This window comes from Ambystoma mexicanum, chromosome 6p, assembly GCF_040938575.1.
Source record: "Ambystoma mexicanum isolate Mex_15411 chromosome 6p, UKY_AmexF1_1, whole genome shotgun sequence".
In the NCBI taxonomy this organism is placed as follows: Eukaryota; Metazoa; Chordata; class Amphibia; order Caudata; family Ambystomatidae; genus Ambystoma; species Ambystoma mexicanum.
This window is the reverse complement of record NC_090935.1, coordinates 387423669-387437089: the sequence shown is the minus strand read 5'-3', so window position 1 is coordinate 387437089 and position 13421 is coordinate 387423669. Positions and strand designations below refer to the sequence as shown.

The window sequence follows — 13421 nt, the reverse complement described above, 5'->3', positions numbered from 1 at the left end:
GGACATAACACAGGGGTTGATCCTTAATGTTTTTATTAGGTATGTGCATTTTGCTTTGTTTCATTACAAATCCTATTCATATAAAACCTTGACTAGAAGTTCTTTTATTTTGCTACCACAGTAGTACTATTGTAGCAATAACCTGCCCTCGGCCTTTGCTACCCTATGAGGCGCAGGAGCTATACCTGTTGTGCTGTGCCTTTTCCACCTTTATGATTGGGATCACAGCTGGTTTAGTAGTGTGTGGCTGAGTACGAAATGTGGTCACTACTCGAGCCTGTACTTTAGCAGAGCACTAGTCATTTTGTCACAGCTTCATTCTTGCTTTAAGCAACTGGGATGGCTTTCCTTTCAAAGCACACAGAACAATCCACATTATACCCACTGCGATGGCTGGCATGTGTCATTTAAAAAGCTCTCAGCTGGCACAGATATGACATTGTGGAGCTGTAGAGAGCCTGAGGGTCTAATTCACACAAGTGTTTTATAATGGCAAAACCCCAGTGGAAAAATGCTCTGTGGGCCTGGGTGCTCAGTGTTGCGCTAGTAAGGGCAGGGCTGGCCTTAGGGCAGGGCGGGCCGGGCTACCACCCAGGGTGCCATGAGCCCCCCACCACACCAGCTCGGGGAGTCTTTCAAGGGCTCCCCCGAGCTGGTGTAGTGGGAGAAGGTGCAGCAAGCCCTATTGTTATTAAATGCTCCCGCGGCTGCGAGGCACATTTAATAACAATAGGGTGCTGATGCAAAAGCATCAGCACCGAATTGAGATGATTACCTCCCCGCTCTGACGTGAGAGTGAAGGTGGTTTTCATTAGAATAGGGCGCTCATGCATTAGCATGAACGCACTATTCCAGTGATTAACTCCCTGCTCATGTGCCAGAGCGGGGAGTTAAAAAAATGGCGCTCCCCCACCATTGACCAGGGGCACGAGGGAGGAGGCAAATTTAAGGCCGGCACTGAGTAAGGGAAATTGCATAAGAAATGGCAGTGCATAAACACACTGCGGATTAGTATACACTTCAGCAAGTGCTTGTTTTGATAACATGGGCAATAACATATATTGCATAAGAACCTTTGCGTATCTTAGCAACAAAATGACAGTCTGTCCATTTCTATATTACCTGACAGCATAGTAATGCTGATATGTAGTGCGGTTGCACGTCAGCTGCAAACCATAGCAAGGATCATGAGGTATGGTTTAATGTTTCTCTGTAGGGCAGGGTAAGAGAACACGCTCATGGGTTAATACTAGTTTCATTGCTCGACAGGCAAATGTTTACTGGGTTTAAATGCCCCTTGTTTACTCCTGTGCATGGGGGGCGGGCAGCCATTCTGAGAGTAACTGTTACTTGAGATTGTCCTGGAAGAGTGGGCTCGTGGGGAATCCTGTTTATTCCCGGAGAGGGGCATTTCATCCCCACGGGGTCCATTTTAGAACAAAGGAGGAGCAGAGTGCGAGGTGGGAATGAAATCCTCCGCATACTGTGAGCTGCAGTTGCCTCAGCGGAGAGAGAATTTAATTTAAAGCAGAGCCCCAGACGTCATACTCTTGGACGGTCCGTGTCAGCAGCAAACATGCCATCGCTTTGCAGTTAGTCACCGGGCCCAGAGAGCGCGCGCAGCGCCTGGGATCGGGTGTCAACGCCGCCTGCTGCGTGGATGTGCAGCAGCAGTGCAGTCTGCGCGCTGCCCGTGTCGCAAGACGGTAATAGTTAAATCTGGGAGCGCAGCGCAGGGGAGGGGGGAGTTGCCGGGCCTAGGCTGCAGCAAAAACACGAGAGCACATTCCTGGCTCTCCTTCAGCTGCCAGCATCTGATTAGAAGCAGCAGCAGCACAGTCTGCACCGGCTCCGGCTCTGAGTGGCTGCCCGGGACTCTCAGGGAGGGAGGGGACTGGAGACCGAGGACTGGGAGACGGGGAGGAGGAAGCCGAGTCGGCCAGACTGCCAGGCGGTGGCTGCAGGCCCTGGGCACCGGCTGGAGCGGGCGGAGACCCTGAGCCTCGGGAACATGCGGAGACCCTGAGGCTTCAAGAGCCAACCTGACGTGAGTACTTGACTCTTCCTCGCGTACTAGCGTCTGCAGCGCCGGGGCGCCCGCGGGGCATGTCGGCTGCAGTGCACCGGTGCAAGAGCCGCAGGAGCTGTGCCGATGCTCTGCCTCCAGGGCAGCATTCTGCGCACGGCCTGTCACAGGGGGAGCTGGAAACAAGCACGCTCCCGACACATGCCATTGCGAACTCATTTATGTCACAATTCTTTTGTAATGAGACTGGAAGGGGTGTCACTGGATCCTGGTTTGTACAAGTGTATTCATAGGTATTCTTTGCGAAAGCCCCGTGATGCTGTCATGTATGTTATAGGCTTTAAAGCATTTTAGTCTGCTGGAATGTGTGTCAATGTATGGGGTTTGATCGGTTGCCAACACTGGTGTGTGGAATTCCAATTTGCTGCCACGTTGTGTGCTCCTGGACATGTCACCGCGTCCAGTCCCATTATCTGTCACTACGTAAAAAAAAAACATTTCCATAATTTAGCGAATGGGGCTGCCGTGTGTAGGACAGAGAGTGAGGCTGTAGTGTGGTTGTGTGTCTGTGTGTCATGCAGGCACGCCGGACGCTGAGCTCCAGAACCCCGCATCTCTCTAGAAATGAAGATGTGTGCTCCGCGTCCTTGTCCTCTGCTGAGGGTGTCACTTAGAAACCCCGCGGTCCGCATCAGCAGCAGCACCCCTTTTAGGGATTCTAGGCTGGAATTGCGGGTGGCTGTAAGGAAGAAGGGTGGGCTCCCGGGTGGGCTGCGCGAATCACAGGTAGTAAACGGAGAGGTCCTCTGCTGTTAATTGTCTTTAGCAACGTGAGACGCCCCCGCCCCGCCGCCCACATCCCCCCGTGGAGTATTCCAGTCACCAGTGTAAATATAGAGCAGTGCTGCCCACCAAAGACCATCGGTGGGGGCGCACTTTCCAGATGGTGTCGCCCCCGAGACGGATTTCTTTGTTTATTTATATATCCCATACCTGCTAAGCCCCCGTGGCATTAGAGAGAGGGCAGGGCGTGCGCCTGCCATGCGTTGGCGCCGGGCGGCGCTGGCATTTTATAGCGGATATTAAGGCCGGCAATGAGCGCGTTTCGATACTGCTGCTTGCAAGGAGCCCCCGGGGAAGGCAGGGGAGGGCGCTGCCCTGTCAGCTCGGCGGCCAGAGGAGGAAGCACTGCAGCAGCACCTCCTGCCAAACATCTGGATCTTCAGGGAATGTATCACCGTATGTCAATAATAAAATGCGGCGTCGTTTGCAATATGGGTCAGTGAAATACCCTGATATGTTACGGTTTCTGGCTTCTGTGTGTTCTTTTTTGGTTTTCAGTATAATACACATTAGCCTGGATTCAGGGCGCGCATTGCCCCGCAGTGTAAAGTCTAATCGCATTCTGACAGCGCATTGTGCTTATGAAACAAAATCCCCAAAACTCACATGACAGAATATGTGGAAGAAACAAATGGCGTTTTGTAATCGCTAAGGGGCTTGTAAAACTCGCTCCCCTTCCTCACTTCCTGTCTGTGGAAAGGCACGGGGCTGCATTGCACGCGTCGGGGGCGAGCTTGGCAGCCCCTCCTGCTGCAAGGATGGGCTGAGGCTCAGGAGTAATTGGGTGGCCTCGGTGTCAGATGCCACGCCACCTACGGTTCCATGCACCCGAGTAGTGGCACATCTAGTGAAAGCGTATTTTAGGTGTCAGTGGTACATCCAAAAGAACATTGTTTTCTAGAACATTGTAGACGTCTGTGGAATCTGGAAAAGGCAAAATAACCTACATGTGTTAATGGAATACTTGTCCATTGCGCTGCCGGCGAGCTTGAGATGAGACCATGACCCCCCCACCTCCCCCCCCCCCTCCACCTCCCCCAATGCCTTCTGCGGCAGGCAGCGGTTTCCACTCTTCCCTCCCCCCTTCCTCCCAGGTGGCTGTCGGCTGTCACAGCGTGATGGGTTTATCAAGGTTCTCGAATATATGAGCTCGGTCCGGGGCTGGTCTCGCCAAGCTTGACGCGCGCAAACGTAAACAGAGCGTGCATTCAATCAGTGCGGCCGGCGGAGTCAACAACGCAGCATTGTTTTTCTAATTGCCAGGGTTGGCTCCCCAGCCCCTGCGCCCCGCGAGCGTCGCAGCGTGAGGTTTTCCCCTTAAGCACAGCCCACTGCCCGCCCTTTCTTGTTGTCTCGCCTTACAGGCGTGTTGGTTGTGTTGTCCTATTCAGCTAAACGAAGCACCCGGTGTTCCCCGCCATATAAACACTGGGCACCGAACTGTATATTGACCCACGATGTGAGCAGAGCAACATCCATTATTCATCGTGCAATTGATGTTAAAAATTAGAACCCAGAAGTAAAAAAATAAGTCGGCCTCGTTTGAAGGGGGGATTGCTATTTAGTTACTAGTGCTGTTAACTCATCTTTAATGCATGTGTTGGGCGTTTAGAACAGGCATGTTAAAGGTTAAAGGCTGTAGGCCGCAATACCATAGCCAGGCTTCGAACAATGCAAATTGTTAACATCTGGATGGGAAAAAAACCCTCTAAGAATTCGCCAGAGGGAGATTTATGGTGTCACAGGCACTATGCTAATAACTATGCTAATAACGCACACATAACGCACACCACACCGCACTGCACTGCTTCGTGCTACACCTTCCACCATACCGCACCATACAACTGCAAACAGCACACATCACGTGACAACACCACACGGCATCCCACCACACATCTACTGTGCAAAGTTTGATCTGTTGATGGCATTCTATTTTCTTTGTATCGTGTCATTTCTGTTTTAATTTCCAGTCCCATCACCTGGATTGTGTAAGGTAGTCCAGGAATAGTAAATGCATGTGCCTTTGAAGCTAAGTAACCTCGTGATGGAAGATAGCCACCCCCCAGTGCCGAGTTGCCCATGTCGCCTGGAGACGGAGCGGGCACTGCCTTCTTTCTAGATGCCGGTTGTCATTAGGAGCCACGTTTCCAACAGAACGCTCCACAGATCCATTAAAAGATAATGTCACGTGCCAAGAAGGACCATCTATGCCCAGTGCTTCAACAGCTGCCGGGAAAACACCGGACCTGTGATGTGGTTGCTTGCGGGGCCGTGACCTGGTTTAGGCCACCGCAGGCACATGGCTATTTTGGCAGCCCCCCACACTTGCAACGGGGCCTGGTGGATTGGATATGGGGACAATATTGTATTATGTGGGGACTCATTACCTAATGTTTTCACCGCGCAGTGCAAAGAGTACTTTGGCATTGCAAAGTGACATTGCGCTGCAAGAATGCACTTTGCACTGCTCTGTGAATCAGGTTGTTTGTTGTCAGTGCAAAGTCACTTTGCACCGCATTAAAAGTTAAGTTCCATGAATCAGGCAGTATGGAGAATGGGGTCCCATAGACTCTCCTGGATGCTCCCTGCAGGGTTTAGGGGTTCAGTTGCAGACAGCACCACTTTGCATGGGGTCTGTCCCCCTAGCGATGCACCCTCGCGCTCATGTATGCTACCGCGCTGACTAGACACCTGACCACCAGGAAGCAGTCAAAGCTCGGTGGGCCTCATGGGGTAATGGGGTAGAAAACCCCCCATAGCAGCCGTTACAGCTGGTATGTACTGCGACGGTACAACCAGAGATTATGTTGATGTGCCTCCAGACGCCCCCCCCCCTCCCCCCTGCACTGCTGGCCTCCTGGGTAGCTGCCTAGAATGACCTTGCTGCACAACCTGCCCTGCATGTAAGTTACATGGCTTCAGCTCCTATTCCCCAACTCTAAAATCCACAGCGTGCAACAAGGTACCCATTAGTCTAGGCCTTACATTTAGTTTGATCTAACCCTGTTGAGTTTTTCCTACTTCTGCATCCTGCTAATGTAATCCTCTGGAGTCGGCCGATAGTTTCCGGGACGATAAATCCATGTAACCAACTCTCCTATGCATTGAATTATAAAGGGTGAAGTCTGGAGCAAGTTGGGAGGAGAACCAATGGGCTGGTAGAAATTGTAATATTATTGGCCACTCATCAAAGGCCCTCATTCATCTTGCATGTAGGGTTGTGTTCCGGGCATCGCCTGCAAAAGTCTACCGGTGACCGTTCTCAAAACAGTGAGGACATTGAGACGGTTATATAAGTAAACCACCAAGCAGCTACAACAACAACCATTTCCTTCTAAGTAAAGGCACGGGGAAGGTTGGTTACACTGAAACCTTTCAGCATGAAGTGTAAAGTCTATTAGCAGGCATGATGAAAATAGGATTTTTCTAAATGCCTCCCACAGAATGATTTGAACTTTGGTTTGGTCGCCATCTGGCCGTGTCTCCGGGAGCAGATTTATCCCACCCATTCTCTATCGATGAGAACAATGGGATCAAATGGGCTGAGGTAGGGGTGGGTGTTGACGTCTTTCTTCGTTAACACATTTCTCTCGGACCAGCCCTCAGCCATCACTAAATGTTGGCTCTTATTGGTCAAGTTTGGGTTGGTTCATGAGGGGGTGATGAGAGTTTCCGGCAATGTCCTCCGCATGAACTCTTCCTGTCACATTGGCATTCAACGAAAGATTTTATCCTTACAGAAGTGCAATGGAGAAAATTCCCTGAGAGTGAATACGGATCAAACAACAATTACTTTATTTGGGAGGTGGCTGGTGATTGGAAGGGAAATGACTTGAAGTAGAGAGAGGACCCATGTTTTGGCAGGATTTTAATTTCTTCGCTTTCTCTGGATAGTGAATAGGGAACAAGTGACAGAATGGCCACTCCAATGTGTTCACTCTTAATGACTCCCCAAAAGGTGTAACCGTATCCCATGATATGAATGTCCAGTGGCCTTCAGTAGCTGAAGATGGTACCCTGCAAAGGTTTGTATCTGAAGAAGGACCCGGGTCTGCCCCTGCTGATGCCGATTTAGGCAAGAGTCTGAAATTAGGAGTTTTTCCACTTGAGCGCACACAATTGCCTCACTTAGTCTTTACTACTAAGAGCACACCCCAAAGCTAGCTTTTCAGTGAATTCCTGCGCAGCTGGCAACTGAGCTGGTTCCAGCATCTCTGACTCTCAGTGTAAAGGAGGCGCAGTTGACTGCACAGTGGGGGGCTTTTCCAAGGAAAGGAGTGGCCATATCATGGAGAACTCTCCTACGGAAGGGTTCAGTGTGATACGGATACAACACAGAAATAGCACAGCCTTAAATTACAATGCAATATTAAAACATTAATTTACACATTTATTTTGTTCTACATACCATAGTCCTCCATGTGCTAAATGCTGTAAAAGTCAGTGTCAACATTATTACCCACTAGTGATACTCAGTTTTATGACTTTGGGAGAATGATGGGCCGAGTCAACCTCAACGCAAAGCCAGGTCCTGCTTTGAAGACGAGTATATTGCACTCGAGTGATCGACCCAGTCATAAAATGGATCTGTGGAGGTTACCTTCGAAAAAGTCCTACCCAGACCCTCCAACGATTGATGTTTAAACTCTGGTCGGACCCAGTCCCAACAGAACTGGCTTTCATGGCTAGTGATTGCCTGAGTAGATGTTTAGCCGATGGGGTTGCTGATAGAATGCCCTTGGAATGTCTTGGTCCATTGCTGTAAGCTCCTGCCAGACTGCCAGTGTGGACATGGTGTGCATCGGCAGAGAGGCCACTACCCTAGAGACTCTTCTGATTTCCTAAGGTTGAGGTGCGAGGCTTATAACAGCAACATTCATGAGGGCAGCTGCTGGATTGAATCCCCAGTTGAGAGAAGCCTGTGAGTCGTGGCTTTTCAAATGAACGGGGTGAATGCCTAGAGCTCTAGATTAAGGTGAAAGAATTAGGAACAACAGTTAGGAAATTTGATTTATGAATGTTTATATTATACCCCAGTGTAACATAATATGATCCATAGCCATTTTTTACATTTTTAATTAGATTCTGAACTGGTGCAATGTGGGCTGGCTAACTAACATTCTTTTTATATTTGTAGTTTAAGAATATTGGCTTATTTTGTAATGTTTTAACTCTGTCTTGGTAGTAAAATTAGGGAACCCACTGGACAGGGGGGCTTCCAGTGGCTCAGGACATGTTGGCAACTCCACTTGTGGAGGTCATCGGTGGCTTTAAACAGCATTTAAAACAAAATGACTGAGGCGAATAAGGGCAGTACACATCGAAGAGCAGAAACAATTCTAAAGCCTACTGCGGGAATACATTAGGATGTGTGTCTGTAACTTTTGGACTACAACTCCAGCAGCCATAGCTAGCATAGTCAATGGTGAGGCATCATGGGAGTCGTAGTTCACAATATCTGGAGAGCAGCAGCTTGCCAACCCTGCATTAAGACAATAATGAGGTCTCGGAGAGCATGCAGCTAATCCATGATTTCACATACTTTGCAGAAATGTAATGTCAGACTGAGAAGCCCCTCAGTGTTAGTGATCATTAATGAATCAAATTTGTTTTCCAACACAATTTTAATTAAAATCAATGTTCTATCTGGAAGGAATACATCATGTTTTTTTCTTCTGGCAGTGCAGTTGCATCAAGGGATCCGGTTAGTCTTTGTTTGATTTGCTCTCTGTTAAGTTGATATTAGCACCACCTTCTTTTCTTCATGCCTTTCAGTAACTAGTTTGGTCCCCTAGTTCAAATGTTATGGTTTAATTGAATACTTCATTACATTTCTTGATTTCACTGTAATCAATGCCATGGATAGGTACAATGATTTCAAAGTGAATTGGCAAGAGTGCTCCCAATTAATCGATCCACGATTCAGCTGGTAGGAGGTTTCTTGAAACACAATTTAAACATGGCTCTTTTCGTTGATTGCATCATTTGATCTCTTCTCTTGAGGCATTTGCCTCTGTGACCCTGCTCCCCGTTGCCACCAGAGTGAAGTACGTGTCTGTGAGCACTGACAATGAGCCTGCCACCCACTATGCCTCACGTCACTCACCAATGTAATTACTGCTCTGCTGCTTGAATCCTCCACGCTTCACCAACGAAGCACCCGCAAAACCCCAAACTCTCCCTTCTGTCTCAACATTTGGAAATACCACACAAACCATCCAGGACTCAGAGGATCTCCTGCATCTCGGAAGGCCTTCAGGACCTGGATTATCTTTTGCAATTCACTCTTCTTTCTCTTCTCTCTTCCTGCCCACCTTGTCCAGGAACACCTGTAGCCACGCAAATGTGCTTAAGAAAACTTTGTTTGTAAACATATACATTATGTTAATGAACCGAGGGCAGTGGATCCATAATTAGTTAAATATTAGTAGTAATGCACTGGGCGCTTAGTTTTAGAGAACATTTATTTTGCTTCTACTTCAAAAGTAGGGAGTGAAAGATTGCACCTTCAAAATAATTGTGTTCGCCCTGTTTCACTATTACAAACACTTTTTAAGTATAGGTGAGATGGGCTGTGCCCCGAGGGACCTGCATAGGGTCGACGACAAGGTTATCGATAAGAAACGGTAAGTTACTATTTGACAACACTTGTCACTTGATCCTATCAGTTCTGTACATGTAAATGTTAGGACCCCTAGGCTGCATACCCAGAACATTCACAGTCAGCCTGGAGTCAGCCCAAGACATGCACTGAAACAGCACTCCCACACATTTGGGATACATAATATCCACTCACATAAGCCTCAGTGCCGGGAGACCACCACATTGGTAATTGGTGCTGTGTTCCTATTACATTACTAGTCCTTGATGCTTGCCGACGAATGACTTGTAGCCAACCTGTCTTGTTGACATCTCTGCGGGCTTCAATGCTGGAGAGCACCCTTCTTTTCTGGAAAAGCTGGTGCGGATTAGTTCAGTCAGGGTTACGGACCTGCTTCCAAGACTTGCACAGGGAAGATCTCACCAGGTGATTGTTGGACCCATCGTCTCTCCAGCAGAACTGATAGCCTGCGGAAGGCACCAGGTCTCCCCTATTTTTCCTGTGTTTTCATTATCTATCTAATATTGTTCTTTAGGCTTGTATTAGAGACGGACAAACAATCACCTTATGATCTGCTTATCCCGTTAAAGATATCTTTTGATCAACAGCCTTTTGTGCCGCTGATCGAGACTTCAGACAAGATTAATGAGTGGGTGACCCATTGATCAGGAATCACTTGCAATGTAATGCTGCCAAAACACACAGGGTCTCATTCAGTCTAGTGGATTTAACCAACATCTTTCGCTCCCGCATTCCTCCATTAATCATCGGTGAAAGAATTGCTCCTGATATAAAGGAACATAATCTGGCAGTCCCACTTTATAGGAGTATAAGATAATTCTAGGAGTATATGTACCAGTGTTTCTCATTATGGAAACTCCTCAGACAGGTGATGTCTAGGGCATTATTTGGAGGAGTGTCACTAAAAAGTATCGTGCATCATATGTTATTCAGAATATTGAATTCATCATGGACGGCCTCCTGAAGAATAGCATTAAACCACTTGTAAATATGGAAATTCGCCCTGTGAATGACCCTTAAAGGTCATCCTGTGGGGAGCTATGTTGAGAAATGTAAAATGAAGTAGCCAAAATGCACTGATGACTGGAAGCCTGACTTGCTTGAAATGGGTCTACTCCCCATATGTAAGTAAACAAAGGGCCACAGTGCATTGCTGAACTACAGAAAGGGCAATGGCATTTCAATCTAGGTCCATCTCCATTGATTCACTGTGGCCCTGTGTTTACTTTCAGACAGGAAGTAGCCTCCGCTGCACAAAGACTTTGGTTGTGCGCAGTTAGTCGACCTGAATTCAACCAGTAATTTTGGTTTGTTATGTTTTGTTATGGGAGGTACCCCTCCGCATGTGCCTCCCCACCACCTGACTCCCCTAACCAAACATGTAAATAAATATACATGTGTATGCATATATAACTGTTTGAATCGACCAAAAGTGCATGGCCAAACAGTAGACTTTCAAAAGAAAGTCTATTTAACAACAGGTTTCTTCAGTTACTTTGCAAAACTGGCTGCAAAGTGGCAAAGATTAGTTCTAAAATGGTACATTTGAGGTTTCTTTATGGGGGCTTTTTTACATATTGACGTGTTCTATTGCTATTCTTCAAGGTTCACCCCATGGACACCCCAATGCTTTAAATCAAATATGAAGCGTGATACTGTTCCAATGCTGCTTTCCAAGGTGTGTCAGTGAAGGTTCTGCTATAGCTCTGAAGATCCACAAATCCCAGAGTCACGGCCACGCTTAATCTTCTGTAAGTCGGGGTACTCCAGCTCATGCATCACTGCACCGGTGGCATTCCCCACAAAAGTGTAGATATAAAATGGCTTATTCATTGTAAATGTAAAAACATACACTGCTAATTAATAGTCACCCTTTAAACTAACACCACTGAAGAGTCCACAGGTGCCAAAAGAATTACTAGAAAGGAAAGAATGAAGATAGCCTCCTTGAACAATGGCTTGGGTCCGGGGTGCTGAGGATACAAGGGTTAAGTGTCAAAAATTCAGAGGAACCAAACAAGGGGTCTCAGAAGGTAGCAGGTTAAGGTGTCCTTACCGAGACCACAGAGCCATGGTTTCACCCAAAATAACTCTCTTTCACGTGTAACAGGAATAACATACTCCATTAAAGATTTACAGCCCACGCTGCAAGTCAGATGAACCAACTAAGGGGTCTCAGGAGGTTGCAGATTAAGGTGTCCTTACCGAGATCACAGAGCCATGGTTTCACCCAAAATAACTCTCTTTCACGTGCAACAGAAATAACATACTCCATTAAAGATTTACAGCCCGAGCTGCAGGTCAGATGAACCAACTAAGGGGTCTCAGGAGGTTGCAGATTAAGGTGTCCTTACCGAGATCACAGAGCCATGGTTTCACCCAAAATAACTCTCTTTCACGTGCAACAGAAATAACATACTCCATTAAAGATTTACAGCCCGAGCTGCAGGTCAGATGAACCAACTAAGGGGTCTCAGGAGGTTGCAGATTAAGGTGTCCTTACCGAGATCACAGAGCCATGGTTTCACCTAAAATAACTCGCTTTCACCTGCAACAGAAATAACATACTCCATTAAAGATTTACAGCCCGAGCTGCAGGTCAATGTTCAAACCGACCCACTGTCCCTCCTGCCACAACGAGAAAAAGAAGGAAGGTCGCAAATAAATAACAAAACAGGAGATCCTTTTGACAAAAATAAAGAAGTCCTGGCCTCTGGAGTCTTTTTTCAAGAAGCATAATACCAGTCAAGTTCCAGGCAAGAATTGTACAGCTCGGAAGGCAAAACAGACAACAAACACCTCTTGCCAAGTATGCTCATTGTAGTGCATCTGCCCCCAGCCAGGACACGCACGAAATGTATTTCAACGTTGTCCAGTAAAAGGCGCACCCCCAACCAAACAAAAAGCCAGCCAGGTCAGAAAAAAAACATTGCAACCTTGGGAAACAGAGCCGAAGGATCCTGCTTAGAATGAGAAGCCAGTCACTGCAGCTGTAATGATCACAGAGCTGGTGTGGAAAAAGAAAAAAATGATTATCCTAATTCACAAACTTGCTGAACGACCCAAACACCCACAAAGAAAAATTAATGACCCCATTGCCACTAATAGAAAATTGGCCCAAGCGTGATTAGATGGCAGGATTTGACCGATGAAAAGAGTTAAATAAAGACATGGTCCTCTGAGAGTGGCTGCATAGTCTTTGGATGTGGTAACGGGAATATACCACATTTTCTATGACTCAACAATGATATTGAAAAATGTTCAATCAAACCTGCAGAGCGTTAGGAAGAATTATGATGCATGAGGAGGCCAAGACAAGAGCATACACATGTGTACAGCATCACAGGAAAACCAAACCATATACTCATTCTTCTAATGCTGCGCATTTCCTGAATCCCACTGGCACCAATGCCCTTTCAGCCCCTTCCTACGTTGTTCTTCCTTGCTACCGTAATCGTGTGGTAAGTGCTGTATTATTTAGCATGTAAATAGGCATTCTTCCTCCGTGCGTACACTTCTATCGTTACCACCATACGTATTTTGTCAATTGTTTTTCTTTAATCTGTGAATATAGATGCAACCCGTGGCTTGCCAGATTTTTATACTACAACTCCCATGATCCCTGTCCATTGACTATGCTTGCTTGCTAGGGCTGATGGGATTTGTAGTCCAACACATCTGCAGAGCCAAATGTTGCAGACTTCTCCGCTAGAGGCAAACTGGAAATGATGGGAGGCAGATCCTGCTCAACCCAAAGTGTAAAAACCTTGAATGTGCTAAATGTCTGAGTCTGCCATTAATAGAACAACCGCAGGCCCCCCTTCAACGCATGGGTTTCTGAAGAGTGTGGACGAGTTAACACCAGCATAGTAGGGCCTTCTGTGGTATAGAAAGCTGCCCACGTGTTTCCAATCAATAGACTTGGACTTT

The 13421-nt window shown here is 47.2% G+C and overlaps 1 protein-coding gene across 9 annotated transcripts in view; it reads left to right on the top strand.

Moving 5' to 3' along the window:
- Positions 1-1606: 1606 nt before the first annotated feature.
- DAB2 (DAB adaptor protein 2) overlaps positions 1607-13421 on the top strand; it is a 408449-nt gene continuing 396634 nt past the window's right edge. For 2 of the 9 annotated variants that reach the window (XM_069627176.1, XM_069627172.1), the window contains exon 1: positions 1607-1706. The gene's annotated coding sequence lies outside the window, so the exon portion shown is untranslated. Of the gene's footprint in view, positions 1707-1796; positions 2048-13421 lie in introns of those variants that run through there. The other 7 variants (XM_069627177.1, XM_069627174.1, XM_069627180.1 and 4 more) reach the window with 5 other exon arrangements.